Consider the following 25,689-nt stretch of genomic DNA (forward strand, 5'->3'; position numbering starts at 1 on the left):
ATGGCATTCCTTCCCTCCAGCGTATCAACCAAACCACACAGCTTGGTGTCATTGGCAAACTTGCTGAGGGCGCACTCAATCCCACCTTGTTGTTTTTCATGTGCCTTAGCATGCATTCCAGGAGAATCTGTTCCACGATTTTGCCAGGCACAGGGGTGAGACTGACTGGTCTGTAATTCCCCAGGTCATCCATTTTCCCCTTCTTGAAAATGGGGGTTATAATGGGGTCATAGACTTTTCTTCACATAGCTTTTCCACTTCATTACTCTTTTTTGCCTTTTATTATTGTCACTTAGGTCTTTTATATTGTTTTCCTGCCTATACATACCAAATCTAATACAACTGGGTCTGGATGCTGAATGTAAATGTAAATATGCAGCATAATGTGTAAACATAGGTTGCCCTTTAAACAAGCAGTTATTTCACTAAGAAGTTTTTAATTTAAAAAGAAGTCGGTAGACAATGTGACAGTGGTGTGATACAAGCAATATCATCAGCAATCCCATCCAACCGAACCAAGTTTCCAAAGATTTTATTGTCTTGACTGTGGTCAGTCTTCTTCCTCTTTTTCTCTAGTCATCAGCTCTTACCTTGTTCTTTTCTCTCACCTCTGCAGAGTGATTTTATACACATCTGATGGTTTTATTTAAAACCATTTATCTTCTGGTGTCAGACAATGAATTAATTAGATTTCTTTTTTCCCTCCTACCCGGTATTCTGGTTGACTGATAGGGGTAGACTGTTTTATTCCTTTCTTTTTAAGTTTTTGTGTTACAACTTTATTTTAGCTGTATGCTTTTATCCCCATGAGACAAACAGACAGCAGGTCTCCTGGTGTGTGACTGTCAGCATTGCTGATAATGTGGTAGTGACTTAACTGTGAGCTTAATGCAGATTCACTGCATCAGATGAGACCATACCTGGAGTGCTGGGTCCAGGTCTGGGCTTCCCAGGACAAGAAAGACGGACATAACTGGACAGAGTCCAGCAAAGGGCCATGAAGATGGTGGACTGGAGTATCTATTATCTGAGGGGAGGAGGGCAAGACAGCTGGGACTGTTCAGGCTCATGGGTTTTATCAATGTAGATAAATACCTAAAGGTGAGAGGCAAAGAAGACGGAGCCATGCTCTTCTCACAGTGTCCAGAGACAGGATGAGAGGCAAAGGTTGGAAACTGAAACAAAGGAAATTCCACTGTTCCTACTGTGAGGGTAACGGGGCACTAGTACAGGTTACTCAGAGAGGTTGTAGAGTTTCTATCCTTGGAGATATTAAAAAACTGTCTGAACGCATCCCCGGGCCAGACAAATTCCAAAAGTCCCTTCCAACCTCGACCACTCTGTGAAACATGGTTTATGACAGAAAACCAATAATTTTTTGCTGTTGATATAGTTGATGTAAACTAAAGAAAGATTTGCTTCCACATAAAGTTTGCTAAAAAAAATAATATACATATCTAGGCTTATGCTATTGCTGGGGAGTATGAGAGGCAGTGCCAAAAAGACCATTGAATTTTCTATTTTGAAAACTGCGGAATGAGCTGCCCAGAGGTGACTGTTGCCCCTGTTACCTCTAGAGAGAAACTTGACTAAAGTGAAGTGAGCTAAAGACAGCCTGAGGATTTACCTGGACTGGTTCAAGCTCAAACCACAGTCTGCAACAGCCCCTGGGAAATCTGGAAAGTCCTAGAAAAATCCCACCTTCATCTGTTGTTCAGTGCATGAATCTTAATTCTTGATTGATAAGGATTTACTGATTCAAGTATTTAAATAATTTATCCTATTTGAGTTTGTAATAATTGCTCTGAAACATAAAATAGGTCTGTACTCTGTTCCACATATGAAAATGGGGTCCCTTCTGGACAAGTGAGTCTTGTTTCATGTTCTCGTAGTAATGTCAAGGAGTTATATATTAGGGCTGTTTAATTATGATTTATCAAATTCATTGACTTTAATGTTGATATAATCTTGTTTTGGGTGTATTTTCTCTATTCATTCTTGAAGCCCTTTATCCACCTTTTTTGCCCCACTTTCTTTCATCACTTACTTAATGACTTGGAAAATTTAGGTCTTTTACACTGCAATTATGTCAGTACAAGCTGACATTGCTATTTCTTGCAGCAGAGCTGGTAAACGTTAGTCAACAAAATGACTATGGAAAAACAGATTTTTCCTGTATCTAAATTCCCTGAAAAACTTTGTTCCCAAGTACACATTGTTATGAACTGTTTTCCTAACTACTTTTTGGTATAGGTTGAATCAGGAAAATGGATATGTCATTTATAACTACATCAAATTGCTCTGGATTGAAATCACTTAATCACTGACAGTTTTCATAGCAACCTGGGTTCATGCACTAGAGCATTTATAGAATCTGGAAAGTTTCCGAAGGACTGCTGAGGAAAATTCAAATGAAAAAAGAGGCTTATAAAAAGTGGAAGCAAGCATAGGTGGCCTGGGAAGAGTACAGGGATGTTGTCCAGGAAGCTAGGGACGAGGTTAGGAAAGCGAAGGCCCAGTTAGAATTAAACTTGGCTAGGGATGTTAAGGATAACAGGAAGGGATTCTACAGGTACATAGCAAATAAAAAAGCAGACTAGGGAGAACATAGGCCACCTCAGGAAGCTCTCGGGAGAACTGGCTACACAGGATTTGGAGAAGGCTGAGGTTCTGAATGACTTCTTTGCCTCGGTCTTCACTGGCAATGGCTCTGACAACATCACCTAAGTCTTGGAAGGCAGATGCAGGGCTGTGAGAATGAAAACCTTGCTCCCACTGTAGGAGAGGATCTGGTTCAAGACCATCTTAAAAATCTGAATGTGCACAACTCCATGGGTCCTGATGAAATCCATCCGCGGGTCCTGAAGGAGCTGGTGAATGAAGTTGCGAAGCCGCTGGCCATCATATTTGAGAAATCATGGCAGTCAGGTGAAGTTCCCGATGACTGGAAAAAGGGAAATATATCCCCCATTTTCAAGAAGGGGAAAATGGATGACCCGGGGAATTACAGACCAGTCAGTCTCACCGCTGTGCCCTGCAAAATCCTGGAGCAGATTCTCCTGGAAGGCATGCTAAGGCACATGAAAAACAACAAGGTGCTTGGTGACAGCCAGCATGGCTTCACCAAGGGGAAATCCTGCCTGACCAATTTGGTGGCCTTCTGTGATGGGGCTACAGAACTGATGGACAGGGGTAGAGCCGTTGATGTCATCTACCTGGACTTCTGTAAAGTGTTTGGCACTGTCCTGCACAACATCCTTGTTTCTAAATTAGAGAGACATCAATTTGATATGTGGACCTCTCGGTGGATAAAGAACTTCTTGGATGGCCTCACGCAAAGAGTTCTGGTCAATGGCTCAATGTCTGGCTGGAGACCAGTAATGAGTGGTGTCCCTTAGGGATCAGTGTTGGGACTGGTCTTGTTCAACATCTTTGTCACTGACATGGACAGTGGGATTGAGTGCACCCTCAGCAAGTTTGCCGATGACACCAAGCTGTGTGGTTCGGTTGATAGGCTGGAGGGAAGGAATGCCATCCAGAGGGACCTTGACACACTTGCGAGGCGGGCTGATGCCAACCTCATGAAGTTTAACCATGACAAGTTCAAGGTCCTCCACCTGAGTCGGAGCAATCCCAGGCACAGCTACAGGTTGGGCAGAGAAGAGATTCAGAGCAGCCCTGTGGAGAAGGACTTAGGGGTCTTGATCGATGGGAAAATGAACATGAGCTGGCAGTGTGCGGTTGCAGCCAGGAAAGCCAACCATATCCTGGGCTGCATCAAAAGGAGTCTGACCAGCAGGTCGAAGGAGGTGATCCTGCCCCTCTACTCTGCTCTCATGAGACCTCACCTGGAGTATTGTGTGCAGTTCTGGTATCCTCAACATAAAAAGGACATGGAACTGTTGGAACAAGTCCAGAGATGGGCCATGAGGATGATCAGGGGACTGGAGCACCTCCCTTATGAAGATAGGCTGAGGAAGTTGGGGCTGTTCAGCCTGGAGAAGAGAAGGCTGCGTGGAGACCTCATAGCAGCCTTCCAATATCTGAAGGGGGCCTATAGGGTTGCTGTGGAGAGACTCTTCATTAAGGACTGTAGTGACAGGACAACGGGTAATGGGTTAAAACTTAAACAGGGGAAGTTTAGATTGGTACAAGGAGGAAATTCTTTCCTGTTAGGGTGGTGAGGCACTGGAATAGGTTGCCCAGGGAGGTTGTGAATGCTCCATCACTGGCGGTGTTACATGCCAGGTTGGGCAAAGCCTTGGGTGATATGGTTTACTGTGAGATGTCCCTGCCCATGGCAGGGGGGCTGGGACTGGATGATCTTAAGGTCCTTTCCAAAACTAACAATTCTATGACAGCTTACTAGTTAATAACAGCCCAGTTCTTAGCCAACTAACAAATTGCTTCTATTTTGTCAAGCAGTACATGTGTACATAGTGAATGTGGATTCAGTCCTACTCATAGCAGCGTTGGGCACAGTCAGGTCAAACCTGGCAAATTTGCCCTTTAGTGTTTTCATTTTCGAAGGGGGATGCAAGGTTACACTCTTGGTCTTTGGGGCTCATGTAGAAGACTAGTAAGCTTTCATGTGGAATGTGAAGAAATTATGAAGTGTTCTACTCACCCTGTGAGTCTTTGCCTCCACATGTTATTTCTGAAATGCAGTAGCTCTTGTAAGTGGAATGCAAGAAATTAGTGTGAAATCGGTGATAAAGAAATGGAATACCCTGGTGATGTGCTTTAAGGTGAATGTTGTATTGCATACCCATCCTTTGCTCAACATAGAGCTTTCCTATGCAGAAATAACTGACTCTGCTCTCCAAAGCTCTGCTTGGATTGTGCTACTATAAATATGCAGTGATGCTGTATCGGTGACAAACTGTCAGAAATATCTCCATGACCCTGGTCAGTATGAAAGCAGAATCAGACCTGCATCTTCTTTTTTGCTGTATGCTATTCTGTTTTCCCTTATATTGTAGTGTAAATGGCATCCATTGTAATATTTTTAATAGTCTGCAGCTAAGGAATAGGGGAAAAAAGGAATGTGTTGAAGTGACTTCAAAACCTAAAAATATTCTGAAGCTTGTGGAAATTAACTCGCCCACACAGTTGTTGAAGTCTAAGTACCATCTGGTGGGTAGATTATCTAGTTAACTGTGACAAAAGACTACAGCCTTCAATTGTATAATTGGGACTAATTTTATTGATATTTATTGATGACTTTCAGCCGCAGGAAGAATTGTCTAACCTGTCAAACAAATTATATATGGAATTATTTTTTGGCACAGGAATATTTCATCCTTGAATACAATTCCATGTGTTGCTAGTATCATGCAGGATACAGCTAAGGTTATGTTACTGTAGTATTAATTAATGTCTTGCACTTTGTAAAAATAATTCATCCATTAAAATTAGTAGATGGCTAATACCAGCATGCTTTGAGGGATGTAGCTGTATCTATGTTCACCTCAAAAATCTGTAAGTGATACTCAGCTTAAGGAAATGAAGGTCAAGAATTACAGAAAATTTAAGGAATTTAGAAACTTCTCATTTCTCCTTAGGCTTTTTGAAGACCTGGAACTAAATCAAAAAAGCTTCAAGCATGTAGCCACATGTATTAGCTACAAGTCAAATAAATTTTTAGTTCTTCATTGCTTCTACTGCTTTACTCATACAGTCGGCAGTGTCTTTCAGAGTGAATATGAGGGTCAACTTAACTACACATTTTTGGTGAGAAGTGCAAGGACTAGCATGTTGAAAATAAAACTGATGTAGGTTTGCCACAACCAGTCAAAAAGGTAGATCTCCTGTTGCTGACATGCCTTCAAGAAGACATTACAGGAGGGAATGCAACTTTCTGTCTGGGGAGAGAGCAGTCTTGGAAGAGCTAAATTCTTCAAGCCAGTAGTGGCTTCTTCTGGTATAGCTGTCTTGTTTTGGCCCAAAATAGCTTCACTATAGCCCAGGCATTGCTATGCAGAAGCAATAGTCATGGTTTGACATGCTAGAGGTGGTGTTTCTGGTCTCTCTCTTCTGGAAGGCAGCATGTGGCCTGTGGAAACAGCAATGGGACAGAGACCTTCAGCAGTAACAGCTCCATTTTGACTACAGAACACACAAAACTGTTATGAAAGGATAAATTAATTTTTCTACCATCCAGTAGACTTTGTAGAAAGAAAGCCACTCCCTCAGCAGCAGATCCCCAAACCAAAAACACATCAGCTGCTTTCACAGCCATAATAAATCCTTATAAGGCCTAACATGCTCTCCTCAGAAGCATCAATAGGAAACAGCCTAACTTGCTGTCCTCAGAAGTGTCAATAGGAAACAACAAAGAAATTTAATGACGCATGTGCTCCTATTGCTGTAGGGAGCTGTACCCCCTCGAGAGCTGTAGCTGAGAAACTTCAGGTTGGGTATCTGTACACTATAGGTCTCAATGCTTTTATTCTTTCATGCATTTATCCAATTGCTTTTTGAGTCCATGTTAATATTAGCCTCCATAAGAACCTGCAGAAAGGGATTTCATGGATTATCTATGTCATGTGTGAAGGAGAACCTCTTGTGCCTGCTGTGACTCCATCTCCCATCTGATGCTACTGTGCTCTTTTATTGGAGGTGACAGGAAAAAATATTCCCTGCACAGTTTCTTCAGGCCGTTCTTGACTTCATAGACTTCTGTCATGTGCTTCCTTCCAGGCTGAGTTTAGGCTATTTAATTATCCCTCGCATGAATGGCTGTTTATACCTCAATTCATCTTTGTTACTTTCTTTATGCTTTTTTGCACTCTTTAGACTGGACAGGCTGATAGAAATGGGCCTGGAATTAAGGTGTTTAAAGGAGTCTGCATGTGTAAAGATGGTAACCTTGAAGTGGCTGATGTTTTTGCTCTTTAAAAATCACCTAAATGGGTGGCATAGACTTGATACCATGCAAGTATTCAGCCAATCTGTACAAAAAAACACAAAGACTGGTAGAGGTGTGTCCTGGGTTCAGCAGTAGCAGTCATTTTTCTCCTTGGTAGCTGGTGCAGTGCTGTGTTTTTGACTTTCAGCTCAGGAACAGAGCTGATAACAATGATGTTTGGGTCTGGCCAAGGACTTTGTGAGCCTTATGCTCTGCCAGGGAGGAGGGGAAGCCAGGAGGAAGCAGAGACAGGACACCTGACCCAAACTGACCAAAGAGGTATTCCATACCACAGCACGTCATGCCCAGGAGGTAACTGAGTTACCTGGAAGGGCTGGGGGACTGTGGGGTTGGAGGAGGCATTGGTCAGAGCTTGGTCAGGCTGGGGGGGGAGAGTTATCGGTTGGCTGGTGCTGAGGTGTTGTATTCTGTTCCCTTGTTATTTCCTTCATCATTATTATTATTGGTGGTAGCAGTAGTGATTTGTGTTATACCTTAGTTACTAAACTGTTCTTGTCTCAACCTGTGGGAGTTGCATTCGTTTCAGTTCTCCTCTCCGTCCCTCCGGGAGTAGGGGGAGAGCAAGAAGGGGGGGGAGTGAGTGAACGAGCCCTCTGCCTGGTTTTATACCATGACAGATGCTAAAAGAAAAGGATGGGTAACTTTTAGGAATATCTCAAGCAGTATTTTTAGGAGGAAATGTGCTTCACTGATTCAAAAAACCTCATGTAATTTGATCAGCTCCTAGAAGAGCCCTGTGACAGCAGTGGGGCCCAATAGGCACAAACATGTTTAGTTTCTATAGTCTGAGGCTTTAGGAAATGCCAGATGTAGGCCTATAGCCAACTGTTCATATTTAGGGAACACCAAATACAGACTGTTCCAAGCTCCATTTCTGTTCACATTTTGTATTCTACCTTTGAATACTCTTGGTATTTATAAAATTTCTATTTCCCTATGTGACCACTGTTCTAATATATTTTTTAGTAGGTTTTATGTGCAATGCAATATAAAATATTAATAATTGATACAACATAGTATGTAATGCATGTGTTTATGATGAAGCTGTAATATATTTCAATGCAATGTAGCATAAAACAATGAAGTTTTCTCTATTGTGAAGGTGCTTTTTCTTATGAAAGAGACTGTGGTATGCAGGAATAGGTTTTACAGACCACTCTGGCGTCTTGTATCCATCAATGTCAGTTTTGGGTTTCCAAAGTAGTGTTTCAAAAGCAGGTCATGTCTTCGGCTGCACAGGTGGTATCTGCAATGGTTAAGAAAGATCCCCATTCACTACTGTTTACTGAGACTTGGTGAACCAACTGGATCAAGCTCTTGTGCCCAGGGAGACCCACATCCTCCTGTACACTTAATAAAGCAACTTTCCAGTTTGTGCATATGTCTACAGGCCCTGCCTACATCTTTCCATGCCTGTTTCCTGGAAAATATGACTGTTAGGAACTTAATCCTTGTTCTCTTCACCACTTCTAGTGAGATTAGGGAGGATACACTGGAAAAGCCTGTGTCCAACCCACAGCTGTGGGTGCTCACTGGCCCCCAGGCCCAGGGAGCTGAAGTGGAGAGCCTTCATGCTGAGGTAAAATTGTGAGGAGTGGATATCTCTTGATGCTGCTGAGGCTACATCTACCAAGTTATAAGGAGCTGCTTTTCAGAGGTCTGCGCATCTCCATAAGTGAGTATTGAGGACATTGCAGTATGCACGCTAATGAGCCAGAGTTTGACCCCTTCTGTTTGGCATATTTATTTAGAACAGGTAAGCCACTGCAGTGGCTGGCATTTTATATAAATGTGTGCATTAATAAATAACCTTCTCTGTGAAGTTCCTTTTAGGAGTTCATGATTTTTGTATCTGAGTGGGACACATACTCCAGAGAAAGATTTTAATGTACTTTGGTAGAGCAGAGAGGCAGAATGCACAGGTCTTGCATCAAGGACATCCTCAGAGCAAAAAGTCACAAAGCAAGTATGCAACTACTCACCAAGTAATGCAGCTAGCATGCCAAGAAGATTGCATAAACTTATGATAAATGGCATTAATTAGCACATTGGAAAAGAGCAATGACATGTCTTTGCCTGCTTGGTACATGAATGCAAGATGGATGAAAGTGGAAATTCAGGGACATGTTTTGAAAGTTTGGGGAAAAAAGTAATGGTTTTGACCCACTGGCTGCCCTCCTTCAGGACTTGCTCCTGAAGGGAAAGCAAGCAGAAAACTTCTCCATGTCACTTCAAAACCCCAGTCCCATGCAAACACAGGCACTGCAGAGGTAAGCTGTCCTGTGTGCTCTCCGCAGCACTGGCAGCACCCACCAGACAGTGAAAGCGCAAGGCAGGATGTGTTACGTATGCAATAACCTTTGTTTCTGCTGATCAATATGGATTTCCATTGGCTTTACTTATCACACATGAGGATTTTGTAATCCTTGCAAAACACTGTAATGAAGGGTCTGCTCAGATTTTGTATCTTCACTGTTTTAACTTGAAATCTTCTCATTCTTCCTAACCATATTTAGTAATTATTTTTCTACTGAGTCTCTTCTGGCAATTAATTTCCTAACATGACTATGCATTGTGCCAGAAAAAACTTTCCTTTTAGAACAAGATATTTTTCAAGCTAATTGGTCTCTCCACCTCTTTGTAGGGTACTTGCAAGAGTCACAGTGGAAACACGAAGTGGCTCTCTCTGGCCATTAGCTCAAGCTGGTGGCGGCTCATCCTGTGCCATTGTAAGCAGCTGGACAGCTCCATCACAGTCTGAATTATATTTAAATATTTGGACTTCTATTAATTCACTTGCTTCAATGAATTATTTCCCAAACAAAGCAGTAAAGGAAAACAAAAAGATCCAGAATTTATAGTGAAGTGTTAGAATGCAAATAGTATCTTTTTCCTTTTCTTTAAATTCATTCAACACATCTGTTTTCCTTTGAATTGATTTATAAGAGTTCTTAGACTTATATATAATTCATAAACAATTTCTATTTTTTTATATTCCTTAAGCTGGTTTGATTACTTCTTTCTTATCTTTGATTCTTTCCTCACTTGCTCTGGCAAAATGGTGTTAGTTGCTATGGTAACTTCTCCTTCCTACCAGGTTTTGGTTTTTGTTTTTTTTTTTGTTTTTTTTTTTTCCTCCTCCCCTTGCCTCCCAGAAGAAACTTTTAGTCCATTTGCAGACTGCTCCCCACTCCTTTCCAGGTCAGTCACATCTTTGCTAAGCAGAGGCTGCAGGAGACAAACTGTAAAGAGCGTTTCTCAGGTGCTTTACAAGCCCCAGGGTTACCACCCATGTTGGCTCTTTGCAATGGCTACCTGTTGTGCACCTCACACCATGGGGCTGCAGGGAGCTGGGGCAGACCCTGCATCTACATGCCTACCCCCAACCCAACCATGTCTCTATGCAAACAAACAGAAAAGCTATTAATGCTACTACTTCGAATGTAGCAGCTTTCCCATGCCCCACCAGCCCAGGAAACTCCAGTCTGCTTTTCTTGAAGAGCTGACCCTAGGAAGCTTCATCTCTTTTCTTGACTTTGCTTATGCAGTAAGAAAAATGGGCAGACTGGGAGTCCCCTGTTCTGCCTGCCCATCACAGCTATAGTTTTCATGTATTTTGTAGAACAACGCCTACAAATAACTGCAGGTACAGCCCAGGGACACCCCCCATTCCTTTTTGCATTCACTAGAAATGAGGGAATCCCTGCAGGGGAATTACCAGCACTACCTGTCTGCTGCAGGGAAAAACTGCATTGCTCAGGTAGTTGGAAAAAAAAAAACAGGGCTAAAGTGGTTCATCGATTTATTAACAGCACTTAATTAACTGGCAATTGGTGAACTGCACATTCAGGATCAATACTGATGCTACCACAAGTAAGCCATGATTCTGGACACTCACAAAATGGTGATAAATGCTTACAAATTTCTGAAGATCTGTCTTAAATCCCAGAAAGCTGTAATTACACATGCACACACACACAGAGGATGTGTGTACAACCCCCTCCTGAATGCAGTGCCTGAGAGGAAGGCTGTTCTGTGAAACATTGGAGAGGTTGTGGTGGCATCTGGGCTGCTTCGAGTAGTGTTAAACCAGCTTTTACTTCTTTCTGCCCAAGGTCTCTTCCCACCATTACAAATACTCATGTTTGTTTGCTATCTTTTCTCAGCCTCACTCATTTTTCTACCCACACCCCCTTCATGTTGGGTGTTTTTATCCATTTCACCTGCCGAGGGTGGCCCAGGGGGCCACTCCGCCACCATCTCCTGCACCCAGCCACATGCTCTTGGCCATTTAGCAATAGTGAAACCTGCTTTGCAAAGCACTCCCACCTCCAGAGAAAGCTAAGGGATTGAAGCTGTTCTCTGGTGAGTGTTTCTTTGGAAATGGCCATGTGTTTCTACCCTGATAGACAAGGTCAGTAGAGACATCCATCCTCACTGGCACCTCCTGCCTTTGAATCAGGAGTTACAGTTTGTGTGTCTCCACCATGGCAGAGGTCCACAAAGCCACAGAAGTGTGAGCGTATTGGCAGCCCTACCATCTAGTACTTGGCTTGCTACTCAAGTTACTGCTTTCAGGTGAGTTGCACCTGGTGAACAAAATTACAGACACTGTGGAACAGAGCCAGAGTAACTTGGATTTTATATATTGTTGAGCCACAATTGCAATAGGCTTGAAATAGAAAAATTCTGCTTCAATTAAAAAAAAACAAAACCAAACAAAATAAAAACAGAAGAAGCAAATCCAAATACATGTTTCCAGTATTGATTTGATCTTGAAGTTTCCATGAGTCTCTGGTAGCAACCAGTGGAGAAAAGCAGGGAATGAAGTAGATTTTTTTCCCACTTTATTAAATCTCAAACAAAATGCAACATAAAATAATTGCACTCCACCTTGCTATGTGTGAACAATGTGAAGATGTTTCAATCTGCTTTACCAGCTGACAGAATTAGCATATGAAGCCATTAACTATAAACCAGATAATCTGCAGCATGACCTTGCTCTTTCCTGTTTTAAGAGAGCAGACTGAGGGCCAAGTTCTTTTGTGGGTATGCACTGTTCTTTAACATACATAAATAATACATACTCAGAAGAAAAAGAAAAGCTATTAGCAAACACACAGGCAGCAATACGGGCCTGCAGTAAGTGCATAATTTATTCCTCTCATTTTCCTTCCAAACTAAAAAGGATGGGGTTGGGGGGGATGGTGTGTGGATTTGTTCCAGTGTTTAGTAATTACCTCAAGCACTCCAAAACGTGCAAATATTTGTGCAATAGTAATTTGACATATCTAATTTATACCCTTATTTAATTACTGTTGTAGTCTTTCATGACCTGGCTAACAATCTGGCACATGTTGGATGAGCAAAAATTCTGCTTTCTCATCTTGATGACTTGGTTCTGGGAGAGGTTTCTCTAATGGCTAATACAGAACCCATTGGCATGAGTCCAGTGGTGAGAATATCAGCTTTATTATAGTTTATATTATTAATGCTATTATTTTTACTAACGTTAATTACTATTATTGTTGCTACTTGCTTGTCCGCAGCTGCGGAGGCTCTGCAATGGCCACGTGCACAATGCTGTTCTGATACAGTATTCCTCATCCAAGGAGTTCACAGCCTAAAAGGAGAGGAATAGGAGACAAAATGCCATGCCCAGGATGCTCATACCATCATCTACATTTAAGGGAGCAATAAACTGTGGTACATGTAACCCTGAAGCCTCTGGCTTTGACTTGGTGATGGGAGCCAAATAATGGCTGCATGTCCCATCTTTCTCAGAGTACCACCCAGTGCCACCACTGTGGCCACCCACAGCCCAAGGCACAGCCATGGTCACTTCTCCCTCCTGTCCTTCACTGCTGTGTGCCCTCAACCCCAGGTCCCCATGCAACATATTGTATGGCTGTATACTGCCTACTTTACCAATGATGAGCAACCTCTCTTCCTCACAAGCTGTTTGCTCGCTCTTATCCCAGATTTCTGTGAAATCCATGTAACCATCATATGTAATTTGTACAGGTACAGTACTATATATCTGGAGGTGTATTTCTGGGTTGTGGGAAATAGGTTTCTGTGAGTGCATAATATTTAGTGATTAAAAAGGCAGTGAACCTGACACCACTAGAGCAAGCACAGTTTATTTTGGAACAGAAGTCTGGCGGTTGTTGCGTGGTTTCATTTTCTCCAATTTCATTAACTCAACATTAATCTGCTTCCTAAAGAAGGAATCCAGCTCTGACAGCAGCTCCCAAACTCCTCTGCAACCCCTTTATATATTTTCAAATTTTTACTCAACTTTGAACAAATGTGATTGTGATGTACAAGTATCAGGCAGGTTTATATGCTTTTCACGGAAATTTGTAGAACACTTGCTCCTCAGTATTGCTCCAATAACTGAGAAAAGGTTACTTTTATCTTCATGCAGTATTTGGCATCAGAAAGCACACTTGAGGCTTTACACATTCATTACATAAGCCTAATTTCAACTGTTTCTGGTGTTCATAGAAGTATTCCTTTTCCTGTTCTGTACTAATGGTGTTGATCGGGTGATCCCATTCCCTGTGGATCAGCTGAGCTGACAGGAAGTATCCCTACCACACAGGTAGACCCCCCTGCTTGCAGTTTTTCCATTTTCTTGGCTTGACTGGTGGTCAGACCTGTGTGCAGGGGAAAACTTCTTCGAGGGTGACCTGAGTAATTCATGAGCCCGGTAGTGCCAGTTGGACTAAGCTAGGCTCTTAGGTCATGATGCAAGGGGTTTGGTTCTAGGAGTTTTTATTTGTATTCCAGCAAGTGCAATGAGAACTAGCATTTTGTGCTGTTCTGAAAACCCTATCTATCAATGCACTTACACCTTCTTGCAGCAGTTTCCTTTTATGCTTGCTCTGTTTCACAAGCTGGGGACAATCTCTTTTGGCAGGAGTAGAGGCAAAAATTTCTCCCTACTAAAAATCTTCCATATTGGCTGTTATTTCTCTTTTCTTCAATTAATTTCATACTTTCAACCTCTTGCACTTAAAAGTATTATGTTAGCCCATGTAATTTTAACTTTTTCTTTCTCCTGCTAGACTCTGCCTGGGGACCAGGAGGTAAGTAGGTTTACGTCATTTCTTTCCAACTAATGCAAACCAAATGAATAGCTGTGTATTAGAAATAACTCATCATAAAATGTGCCCACCACAATGTGACAGAGCATACCAAGCAGCACTGGACATTAGAGAAAGCCAGCAAAAGCAAATTATCTGCAATAACAGAAATTCCAGTGTGAAGAAAAACGCTTAGCTGCTGGATACCACTGCTGCAGCAAAGCAAGATGTAATGGAGAATTGCAGAGGACAGGCAAATGTGCAGTTAGCTGGTTTCAAAACCCAGGAACTCAGCTGCTGTAGGATCAAATAATGTAGTACGTTTCCATGGACTTGGGCAGGTTACTTTAAAGTCAATATGAGATGGTTTTGTGGGGGAAGGCAGGGAAAGAAGTAATCCATCATATGAAAAGATTATGAAACTGCTCAAAATAGTTATGTGAAAGATGGTGGTTATTTTGTAGTTAACTGTGCATTCACATTGAATTTATTCCATAATAGGCTTCTCAGGATATATACCCTGGGAGCAATGGGCTGGAGTGTCCCATCCACATGTTCATGTCCACCTCTGAAAACAGGCTGAGCTGCTGGGAACTAAGACCAGCTGTTGGATTGAAAGAGAGAGCTCTGGAAGACAGTGGAAGGACTGTTATTTCAAATAAAAGATGTATGGTTGTGTACAAGTTAAAGCTGCTTAAACTTTTAGGGAAGCTAGCAAAGCATGCATGCTGTTATAAAACCAAGTGTCATGTTTAGGCTGCTTTATTGTTGTTAAGATGTGGCAGGATATAGTTTTACAAAAGACTGCTTTCAAACACAGTATTTGTAACACATTGCAGGACCCAAAGGGGAGAGCTAGAGTAAACCAGACCAGTGTGATCTATTAAAGAGGATAACAGCAACCTTCAAGAAAATAGAAGGATTCTGACCTCCCTTAGAGTGATTGTGGGTCCTTATCCCAGGCATCACCCACAACACTGACCCAAGGGGTGGGAAACACTGCTTGGAAGTGGAAAGGTTGTAGTACAACTGTTATTGGAGCCTAACAAGGCTGTACAGCTTCTAGAGGCTATCCAGTGCCAGCTGCTTCACCATGGTAGTGTAGTGATGTGAGTTAACAGCCAGACAGACTTATAGTCTCAGCAGAAGGCAGACAGGTCATGACATCCTCCAGCTCTTCATTCCAGGCTCACTGCAGTTCAGATGAATCTCTCTTTTTTTCTTGAATGACAAGTTCCTGAATCTTAAACATATTCAATTCGCAGAAGCATTTACAAAGGGCTATTCCCTCCCCACACATCACCATCGCCTTGTTCTGCAGATACAACCTTCCCCTTGAGGAATGTGTATCTTGATGCTTGGACTCCATGTAGCCAGGGAGCAAAGTGGTGCTGGATTCACTGTTGTGCCTGTATGTGCTGTGGAGAGCTGGGCTCTGCCCCAGGCTCAGCTGGAGATCCTGCACCATTGTGCCTACTGAAGCAGTCATACCTCAATGCCCTAGTGCCAGAGGTACACACTTGTCTGTTTGAATCGTGAGAACTTGAGCTGAGGCTCTTTGATGCAGAGCACTTGGATAACATCTCATACAGTGCAACACCTGCCATAGCTGGAGTTCAGTAATACAAAGCCACAGTGGGAGGTTTAGGTGTCTGCAATAAGTCATTGCTCAAGCAAAACTATTTTATTTGATACCCTGTGTCTTTTTGCATTCTGTATGAATATTTTGCAAGGGAAATGTAAGGCATAATCTCTTAAAACTCTACAAGCTGCTTTTAAGAGATGCCAGGTTTCTGCTCTTTACATGCACCAGAAGGCAGAGAGAGCACAGAGGTCTAAAATGTCTTAAAAACATTTTAGGCATTTCCCCTAGTGGCCATCCACATGGCTTTTAATACCTTAGCTTTAATACCTTTAATACCTCTCCTTCTAGTACTGCAAGGTGAACACAGTTTTTTCAAATCTAAACCTAAACCTTATGAAGGTTTTGCATTGCTTATGTAAGTGTTTTGAGTCATAGTTGTTTGTGGGGAGTGAAGGTGAGAAGAATTGCATGAAAAAGAGTTTCGGGGTGAGCTCTGAGGCCTTGGTGATTGACAAGCCCTGGGGCAACGAGTTGGAATTGAAGGACAGGAAAGGTAAACAAGCAAGCCTTGGGAGTATGGGCCAGGATGTGGTTGTGGCAGGAATCTCAGTTAGAGGCCAGAGGATGTGGGGGTTGTGAGAGTATCTGCAACACTGTGATTGGACTATTTACCTGGGGAGTTTTACAGTGGGCAATGAGACTGAACGTTGCATGTATGTGCAAGTTGGGAAAGTACTGAACAAGGGGATAAAAAGGGCTTGATTGTAATAAACGAGGATTTGAGTCTCTGCATCAACTTGTGTCCATGTCATGAAATGCCACAGTTGGTCATATTGGATACTGCTACTGACAAGTCAGTATAAGTGAATATTCACAATGACTGCTGTGTACTATCAGTGACACTTCAGTAAAAACGTGGAAGTGTGCCCTCATCTTCTAGATCTACATGACAAGAAAAGAAAATTTTGTATTTTTAAATTTAAACTTAAAAAGCTGTTATTTGTGTTTCAATGCAAACCAGGACAATTTAAATGAAATGAAAATTGTAATTAGTTTTTACTTAAAACACCCGTCACCATAGGTTGATCTCTGTTGAAAGGATTTTACAATAACTATTTTCTTGGCCATAACTCTAATACTAGCTCAAGATACATAGTCCATTCTGTAATAACACTCAAAATATACACTAATCTTACTTACAACAAAACAATTGTGTTATTTCCCTTTACAGATTACATGAATACACTGACATTTTGCCATGCACCCTGATGACATCCACTATCTCATAGGATTGGACTGAACAGTAAGTCTCAACACTCATCTTGCATTGTTCAATTTTTATAATGCTCTTCAGCTTTTTTGATTGCCATTAACAGCTTGACACTGATAGGAAGGAGAGAGAAGCTTTTCATTGTCTGTAATTGTAAGACAGTAGATTTGATGCTGGATGAATCAATAATTCCATTTCAAGTGAATGCTCAAATTTGTAGCTTTTTATTCCAAGAAATATGACACATATTCAAAGAAGGCATCATTAAATAAAAGTAGTCATAATTGCCTGCTTCTTTTAAAAAAGAAAAAAATGGTTGACCCTGCATATAAAATTTCCCTCAAGGAATGCATTAGTCTCTTTTAATGTTAGCACAGTTGGTAGTAATGATTCAGACAATAAATGAACTAATAGCTTTATGCATGATCTGGGGTGACAGACCTGAAATGGCTGGGAAGAATTAATAAAAAACCTGGTATGCTTCATTTGCTGTCAAATGCTGTTTTGACATTTATCACAGAATCATAGGATCACAGCATGGATTGGGTTGGAAGGAACCTTAACGACCATCTAGCTCCAACTCCCTGCCATGGGCAGGGACACCTTCCACTAGACCAGGTTTCTCAAAACCCCGTCCAACCTGACCATGAACGCTGCCAAGGATGGGGCAGCCACAGCTTCTCTGGGCACCTCCAGTGCCTCACTGTAATGAGTAAATTCCTGTTTGTTAATCAAATCTTGCTTGCTTAGGAGTTACTTGTTTGCTTAATAGTTACTGGAAAATTACGGTGCTTTGACATGTTGTTTATAGACCGCGCGGGTATCTGTTAAAGTAAACGATATATGGGGAAGGCAATAAGGAGCCTTCCTCCCTACACCCACCGGGAGACAGAATGAAACCCCGAAGGAGATAATAAGCCTTCCTCCCCACACCCACCGGGAGACAGAATGAGACCCCTTATCTACAGGTCACACAGACACAGAGGACGCCAGGAGGTGACACGTATATCGGATGAAGAAGAGTATAAAACCAGTGACTTTGGGAAAGTGGGGTGTGTGCCGTTGGTGGAGCGGAGACTCCCTGGCCGCCCAGCGCTGTTTTGCTTGCTGTCGCTTGCTCAATAAACCAATTTGATTCATTGGTCTGGTTCTCATCAATTTATTTGAGCCACATTCTACAACATCACCACCCCCATCTTTCTTATAGCCAATCTAAATCTACCCTCTTTCAGTTCACTTAGTTGGACCTGTTATCTGGGATATGCAAACGCTGAAAAAGAAAATGGATCCCTGAGGCAAGGAAGCATTATCCTGAGCACTAGGGAAAGCACAAAGTCAGTTAGATTGCGTGATGTCCCAAAGGATCTATTGTGTTAAAGTTGGAGGTATTTGCAATATTGACTTTCTCAACAAGAAAATGAATCATTGAATATTATTATTGAAGAAGAAATGACACGAAATAGAACCTTGTAGTAAATCACTGTCTGATTGGATTTACCAAAACCAAAAAATTAACCATGGCAAAAAAAAGAATTTCTCAGTGCTGCAGCTGAGACTGTGGATTCTCATCCTATTATTTGTGTTTCAGTGTTATTTGAGTCATAGTTGTTCATGTTTCCTATTTCCTTCTAGAGAGCTAGGTTCAGTCGTTATCCATTTCTAAGGTGTCTGCATCTCCCATTCATAAATTCTTGTGAAGCTGTTTGATGCTATCTGCTGTGCTGAAAACATCCACCCTCTCCGCAGCCACTGGCTAAGGACAAACGTTAGTAAAGAAGAAATTTCAGTTCCAGCTGGAAAGATTTTGACCCAGGCACATATTGCACAAGAGAGAGCTGGAAGCTTACGTTTATCAAAAACCTGCCCAGGGAAGGATTTTAAAAACACACCATGCCCATGCTAATAGACATCTCATAAGTAAGCTTTGCGCACTACAGTGAAGGGATGCATTCACTTCATTGCAAGATGTGTCTTTTTCTGGGGCTCACAGTATTTGCCCCACTCTTGCAAGTATAGTTCCACACTTCTGTAACCCTGTGTTGCAGTTAGAAATCTACAGGTTTTCTGCCAAATATGTAAATGCTGAGGTGGTATGTGCATCCCTTTATAAGTGGTCAGTGACCTAAACCAGTAGGTTACAGCCGGCTGTAACAAAGCGCATTACTAATTCCTGACAAGGACACGCCTCCAGGCTGAGAAGATGGCAGGGAGCCTGCAAGAGAATGGCACACAAATGCCAGTTGCTAAAGCTCAAAATGCGTCAGCAACAGGTTTTGTGTGACGTATTTACAATCTAGTAGTGCAAAGAAGGGATTGGGGAAGGGAGAATGAGCAAAGGGTTCTTAGAGGTTTCCTTTCAGAGTTCTCACTTCACCAAATCTCTGTTCTTCTTTTTTTGAAGGAAGGCAGCCCAAAGCCTAAGGTGCTCATTCTTCTGTCTCTACTATGATGAGCAGCAAAGTCATACAAATCATACAAATGATTGGCAGAACTGCCTTGAAGCTATTGGTGTAGAAGCCATCCATGCGTCATGCTCAGCAAAGTTAGTATGTCAAGATTTAAACAAAGCGTTTACAGGAAAACAGATGATTCAATTCATCAACTGCAGCTAAGTTTTGGGGTTTTCAACTTTTCATTTTAGCACCACAAGAAAAAAAATGTATAGGAATATTTTAGTTTATTTGGAGAAAAGAACCTAGAAAAGGAGAAGGCTTTCCCCAAACACCAGACTTCTTGTCAAAAAAAGATAAAAGTGATGAGAGGGTTTTAGGGCAGACTTGCTGATGAAAAAATATATAACACGCTTCTCATTTCTCTCTGTGACACGCTGCCTCCTCGATGAAATTTCTAGATTTGCTTCTTATGTTTCCCAGGTTTTATCATCATGGCTGTGTAGGTTTTGTCTCCCACAAAAGATATATCTTTCCAGAGTTCAACAGCTCTTTATAACCTGTCAGGATTCTAACATAATGTGCATTCAATATAGTTACAGTTTATTTTATAATGGTCAAGGCACTTCTGAACTACCCTTTCCCCTTTGACAAGATTTTGGTCCTCAGCCAGGTTCTTGGCTTCCCTCTGGTGTAATTCTTTCCTCCTGTGGATAGAGGATTTAGGACAGGTAGACGTTACAACACAGAAAGTACTCATATAATTTTTCTATTTCATTCCTCAATCCTTTATGCTTCAGGTAGGTAGTGATGAATTGCTTTGATTATTAGCAATACTAGTACCTGTATTGTTGTCCTGAGTAGGAACAAAGATGTCCTGGACAAGCAGAAATCTTGTTATATGTGTTGAATTTAAGCTCATGGCTCAACAGCCAAGAAGAAAAATCTGAGATACTTAATGATGTATTTGAGAAAGGGACACACAAACTGGGAGCTAAAGAGTTATTGGAAATAGGTAAACTTATGCTTGAACTTGAAGTCACTGTTGTTAAGGTGGAAGGAAGGAAACGGAGTCCTACAGTATCCAGTCCTACGGTACCTACACAGAGAACTGGGGGAGGTGAGAGTGAGGGCCACTGAGAGGAGACACAAGTGAGGACACAACAGCAAAAGGGCTATTGCTGTGTGTTTTCAAAGACAGCTGTGAAGTTACAAAGGACAAACCTTTTTCTGGGCTTTGTGTGAAAGAGATCAGTAAAGCCACAGGGCTTTTTTTTGAGACGCAAAAGTCTAATGTATGCTTCTGTCATGCAAACAAACAGCTGGAGGACAAGGAGAGGTGAAAACAGAGAATAATAATGGAATTAAAGAGGATATGAGGAAGACTGTGAAAGGGTAGGCTGGTGTAGGGTGAAGGGACCAGGATGGAAAGTAGAAGAGAAACATCAGCATCTGAGTTAGAGGAAAGGGGCACTCATTTGATGATGAAAATTTTATTACTACAAGAAACAAAATATTCAGCCTGATGCGCAAAGCATTCAAATCTGATGTACAGATCTGAATACTCGTTAGGGGACTCCTTTCTCTTACCATTGCTCTTCATTACCACAGGTTATGTCTGGACCCTTAGATAATGTCTCACAATCTACCAAGTGTGTCTTTTCTCCTGCTGCTACTAACAGTACTGCATGAGGTTGTGTGATGAGCTGTGGCATTTTGTATCCCTGGACCTCAGCTCTCAGGTAATCATTTTTTGTTATCTCTATTTTAAAAGTGATTACTCCCTTTTCTTTCAGCATTTGCTTTTGTTTCCTACTGTGCAACCCAGCACAGCAAGTCTATATCCTGCTAGAGACCACAGAAAAATTCCTTTTCAATTGCAATAGTATTCTCTTCTTATCTAGCAGATACCATTCTTCATATTTATTAATGGACCCTCATAATTCGTGATCTGCCACTGAAGATCTCTGAAATTAATACTGGTGGCATTTTTCTTGTGCTATAACATTGGTCACTGATTCCTTTTCTACCTGCAGAGCTCTGGTCAGAGAGTTCCTTACAGGGGCTCTGAAAGACTTTGCTGCAATAGATTTAGATTAGATATTGGGAAGAAGTTCTTCCCTGTGAGGGTGGTGAGGCAGTGGCACAAGTTTCCCAGAGAAGCTGTGGCTGCCCCATCCCTGGCAGTGTTCAAGGCCAGGTTGGACAGGGCTTGGAGCAGCCTGGTCTAGTGGAAGGTACCCCTTCCCATGGCAGGTTGGAACTGGACATTCTTTAAGGTCTCTTCCAACCCAAACCATTCTGTCATTCTATGAATAGGTACCTTTTTTTTTTAAATTGTTTATTATTTATTTATTTTTTTTATTGCCTGAACTTGAATTGGTTTTGTCAGTAGCTTAAGGCCTTGGGGAGTGCTAGTTTTAAATATTTTAATGCTGTTTTGCAGTAACTCCTATAAAACTATGCAGTATCTGTACACAGAGCAGTGCACATTGAATACCAAATACCATAACTCCCAGTAAGCAATAAAGTACTTTTTCAGCTACAAAGGAAGAGCACTGGTATTGCAGTCATGCTTTTTTCTTGATCCGAATTGCAAAATCTTGATGTATGCCATCTTTACAACCTTACCACTTTGTTTTTTATTCTATTTTGCTGCCGTGGATGTTCAGATCTTTCATTCCTCAGTATCACACACTCAGTCCTGCTGGCAGGAAGCAATCTGCAAGGAGGTCCTGGACACAGCGAGAGGCTCCATCTGCAACCTGGGGGTGGGATGCCCTGGAAACAACCACGCTCCTGTCGCACAATCCAGCATCTCCTGCCTTAGCACCATCATTGGGAAACCCAAAGGTGTTCTTAACAGGAGGGTGAATGGGTGAAGATTTTAGATGGCACTCAGCGCACCATAAAATTCATTCCTTCCAAGGAATAAATAATTGCACTTTGCCCTGACCAGCATGTCTAATCACTGCCTGGAAGACTGGAATATCACAGCCTTGCTGAATTGCAAATACAGGTTTACAAAACCAATATAGATTTTAAATACCCAAAGGCAGCACCAGGCATGCTGCTGCAGTTCCCTGAACTAGTATTTTTTATGTGTGTAGCACTCCTTAACTGGAGAATGTACTTTTCCTTTAGTTTCACAATGATATTTTTCTTGTTACTTTGTACAGCAGGTTCAGTCTCCACCAGCATTCATGCAGAGCCCTGACTCTCTTCCCTAACAATCATTTTGCTTTTCAGGAGTGCAATGATCACTGTTAGCTTTGCTCTCCACATGGATTCCTGCTGTTCTGCCCCAAAGGCAGCTTGAAACTGGGATACTTTTTCAAATCCTGAGGACAGTATCAGACTTCTGCAGCAGTGCCTGTTTCAGTAACCCCTCCTATCTCCTGCTATTCCAGGTCTCTCTGTTTCTGTCTCTATCACAGCACGATCAAAGGGCTTATTTATACTCATTTGTTTTTGTTCTCCTGATGTTTTTTTCCTTCCCAGTGACCATTGCTGGTAGGGAATAAACTCATGGTTTTCCTTTCTCTACTGCAAAACATGCACTGGAGCTGAAGAAATAAAACCACTGGTGAAGTGTTATGAATTCATGTGAACCGCTAGTGGAGGAGCATCAAAACCTTCCTTGCTTTGTCACAAAGCAATATATGTCCTCCCCACACAGAATGGCTCCTGTAGTTTTGGAGAGGCAAAAGGCCTCACAATTGCAACAAGTGGTGCCATTCTCTGTGCAATGGGATGGCCATGGTGGCTTTGCACACTACTGTGTCACCTGTGGGTGTCACTGCTTGCCGTGAAGCTGCACTAATTGCTTCAACTGTGTGTACCTTATGGCTTTACAGCCTGCTCAGCGCACACTTCTTACCGTAAATGCAAATATGTTCCTTTGAACAGTTAAATGAATCCTGGAGCAAACTGGCCCTGCAAGTCCTCAGTACTTCTTGGGAAAATTGCATACACAAATGTTATGAAAAAGTGCTAATATTTAAAACTACTCGCATCAGAAATCCTCCTGTTAAAGATGAAACAGACATAAATTGGCCTAGGGGTTTTATAGTAGAGGATTGTAACAGTAAAAAAAGTCATTAAAAACTTATTGTATATATCTAGGGCCACTGGTGGGCGATTTCTTGTCTTATTAGCCACATTAATACCCTTTATGTAACAAATTTCAGTTTCAGTGGCTATGATTTATGTACAGCATACAAAGAAGGTGATTGAACACTACGAGCAAAGTGTGGGTTTTTTTGGAACTACTCCAATGCACTTCCAGTAGGAGCACTGGGAGTCATGCTGGACAGAAGGACAAGCTCGATATGATGGATCCCTTGGTCTCCTAGCCCTGCTGCCCCAGGAAACTTGCCAGAAGCAGCACAGCCTCAGCAGGTGACAGGCTCCATTCTCAGATCCCTTCTAAAACGCATCCTTGGTTTTTACTGCAATATCAGTATTTTACACTGCAACATAACGCTGCAATAGGGAGAGATTTCCTTGTGAAGTCAGCACAGAGGAAATATATATGTAGCTGGTTAAAGTGTCAGGAGTGGAATTCAAATAATTTGAAATAACAGCCTATTAATTTCTCCTTTTTTGACCTTCTTGTTCTATTATTTATCTAGTTTTAATATTTCTTGCCTCTGTTTGCTGGCTTGTTTCAGAAGTCTGCCTCATCTTGCACAGTGAATTAATCATTTTGGTTTGGGTCATTAATCTCTGCTTTTCCTTCAAAAGATAATACATGTTTAATGGCTAGATAATGTAACAGGCAGTAAGACATAAGTATTTGGCACACTTTTGAAGGACGTTAGAATAATGCTCCTGCAAATTCATTTTGATCTATATTTCATTTGTAAGATGTTCAATCGTCTTTCAATGATTTAATGGGTTTATATACTACATGATTATTTTGTGAAGTGATATAAACCCACCTTCTTTTGGAAATAAGTCAACAGCTTGCAGAGAGGAATGAGAAAATGTATTTTCCTTATTATATTCTCCATTTATTGCAGGACTTCCAACATTTCTTCAGTACCACTATGCAGTACATCATCTCAAAGCTACCGGAGTCAGGGTTCCATCTGTGCAGTCCTTGCAATGCAGGGGACACAGCTGGCATCCTATGGGCTACGGACAAGTGAGATGGGCAACAGGAACTCAGAAGGAATGTAGGAAACTAGGGATGACAGCCATAGTCTGCACATGCATACTGAACATTTTCTTCAGTACCACTAATCGGGATGGTGAAGACCTTCTTTAAACCAAACTAGGGAAAAAGATTTGGATGGGGATGCTCTGTCCTCAAGGTCGTGGGTTGGAAGGTGGAAGCCATGGTTCTTCTTTCACTGCACAGCAGATGCTTATGCTTAGAGCAAGTCACTGCTTCCTGGACAAAATCACCCATGCAAGTCTGACTGGAGCATTCACACAGACCAGGAGACATCTGCCTTTATTGCCCACAACAATAAAGCGGTAACAGTTTATATATGCAAGGTCTCCATTGCTACTTTGGTAAAAGCCAGTGGCTTAATCTTTACAACTGCTGCAGTTTCATAAGCTGAAAAGCAAAACACAGCCACTATTGTTGTCACTGTCCAAACAGTTTATACCTCAAGGAAAACAGAAAGCTATACCCCTAGTCCATTTGTTCTCTCTGTCTGAAAAACAGCTGACCACGGCCATGGCGGCGTCCCTCAGAAGAAACCCACTACTGCACCTTGATATATGCTGTCCTTCTGTGTCCTATGAGGCAGCATGGTTTCATGTTTCTTCCTGCCCTGGTGTTTAAATGGGTAAAATCTCTGTGGCTGAATGTAGGATTGGCCCATCTGTGCTGACAGGCTCTATGTTATTGAAGAAGGTGATGCCAGCAGCTCTGCTTTTCTCCTAGCCCTCAGGAATGTTCCCTAATGGCCTTCCAAGGACTGGACACTCCTTCTCTACTGCCCTTTCCCAACTCCTCTTATATTACATTTGAAATCCTACAGATTTTGGACTGGAATGGGTCTCAGGAGTTTACCTCTGCATTTCAGCAACTGCTCTCTGATCCTGGGGGGAAATTCAGGATCAAGACCCATCACTTGCTTATGCAAACCTTGATGCCTTCCTGCCCAGCCTGGACAAGGGCATATTCTGCACCGTGCTGTACAAATGAGCCGCATCCTTATTCACTCTCTCACTGCTGGAATTTTGCTCCAGTAATGTCTATCTCCCTCCGTGTTGATAAATAAGCAATGAACTTGGGTGGCCAGCACAATTTTTTTACCATTAAAAAATGACTAGTGAAGAAATATTTTTTTCCCCAATTTTCTCTGGCATGAATAAAATTTTCATTGGAATATGAAGTCCTGCAAGAACTACAGCAATACCACTTAGTTTTACATAATGCAAACTAAACACCTAACTTGGCA

The sequence above is a fragment of the Pezoporus occidentalis genome, unplaced genomic scaffold, assembly GCF_034315485.1.
Source record: "Pezoporus occidentalis ecotype Australia unplaced genomic scaffold, CSIRO_AGI_Poc_V1 ctg46, whole genome shotgun sequence".
In the NCBI taxonomy this organism is placed as follows: Eukaryota; Metazoa; Chordata; class Aves; order Psittaciformes; family Psittacidae; genus Pezoporus; species Pezoporus occidentalis.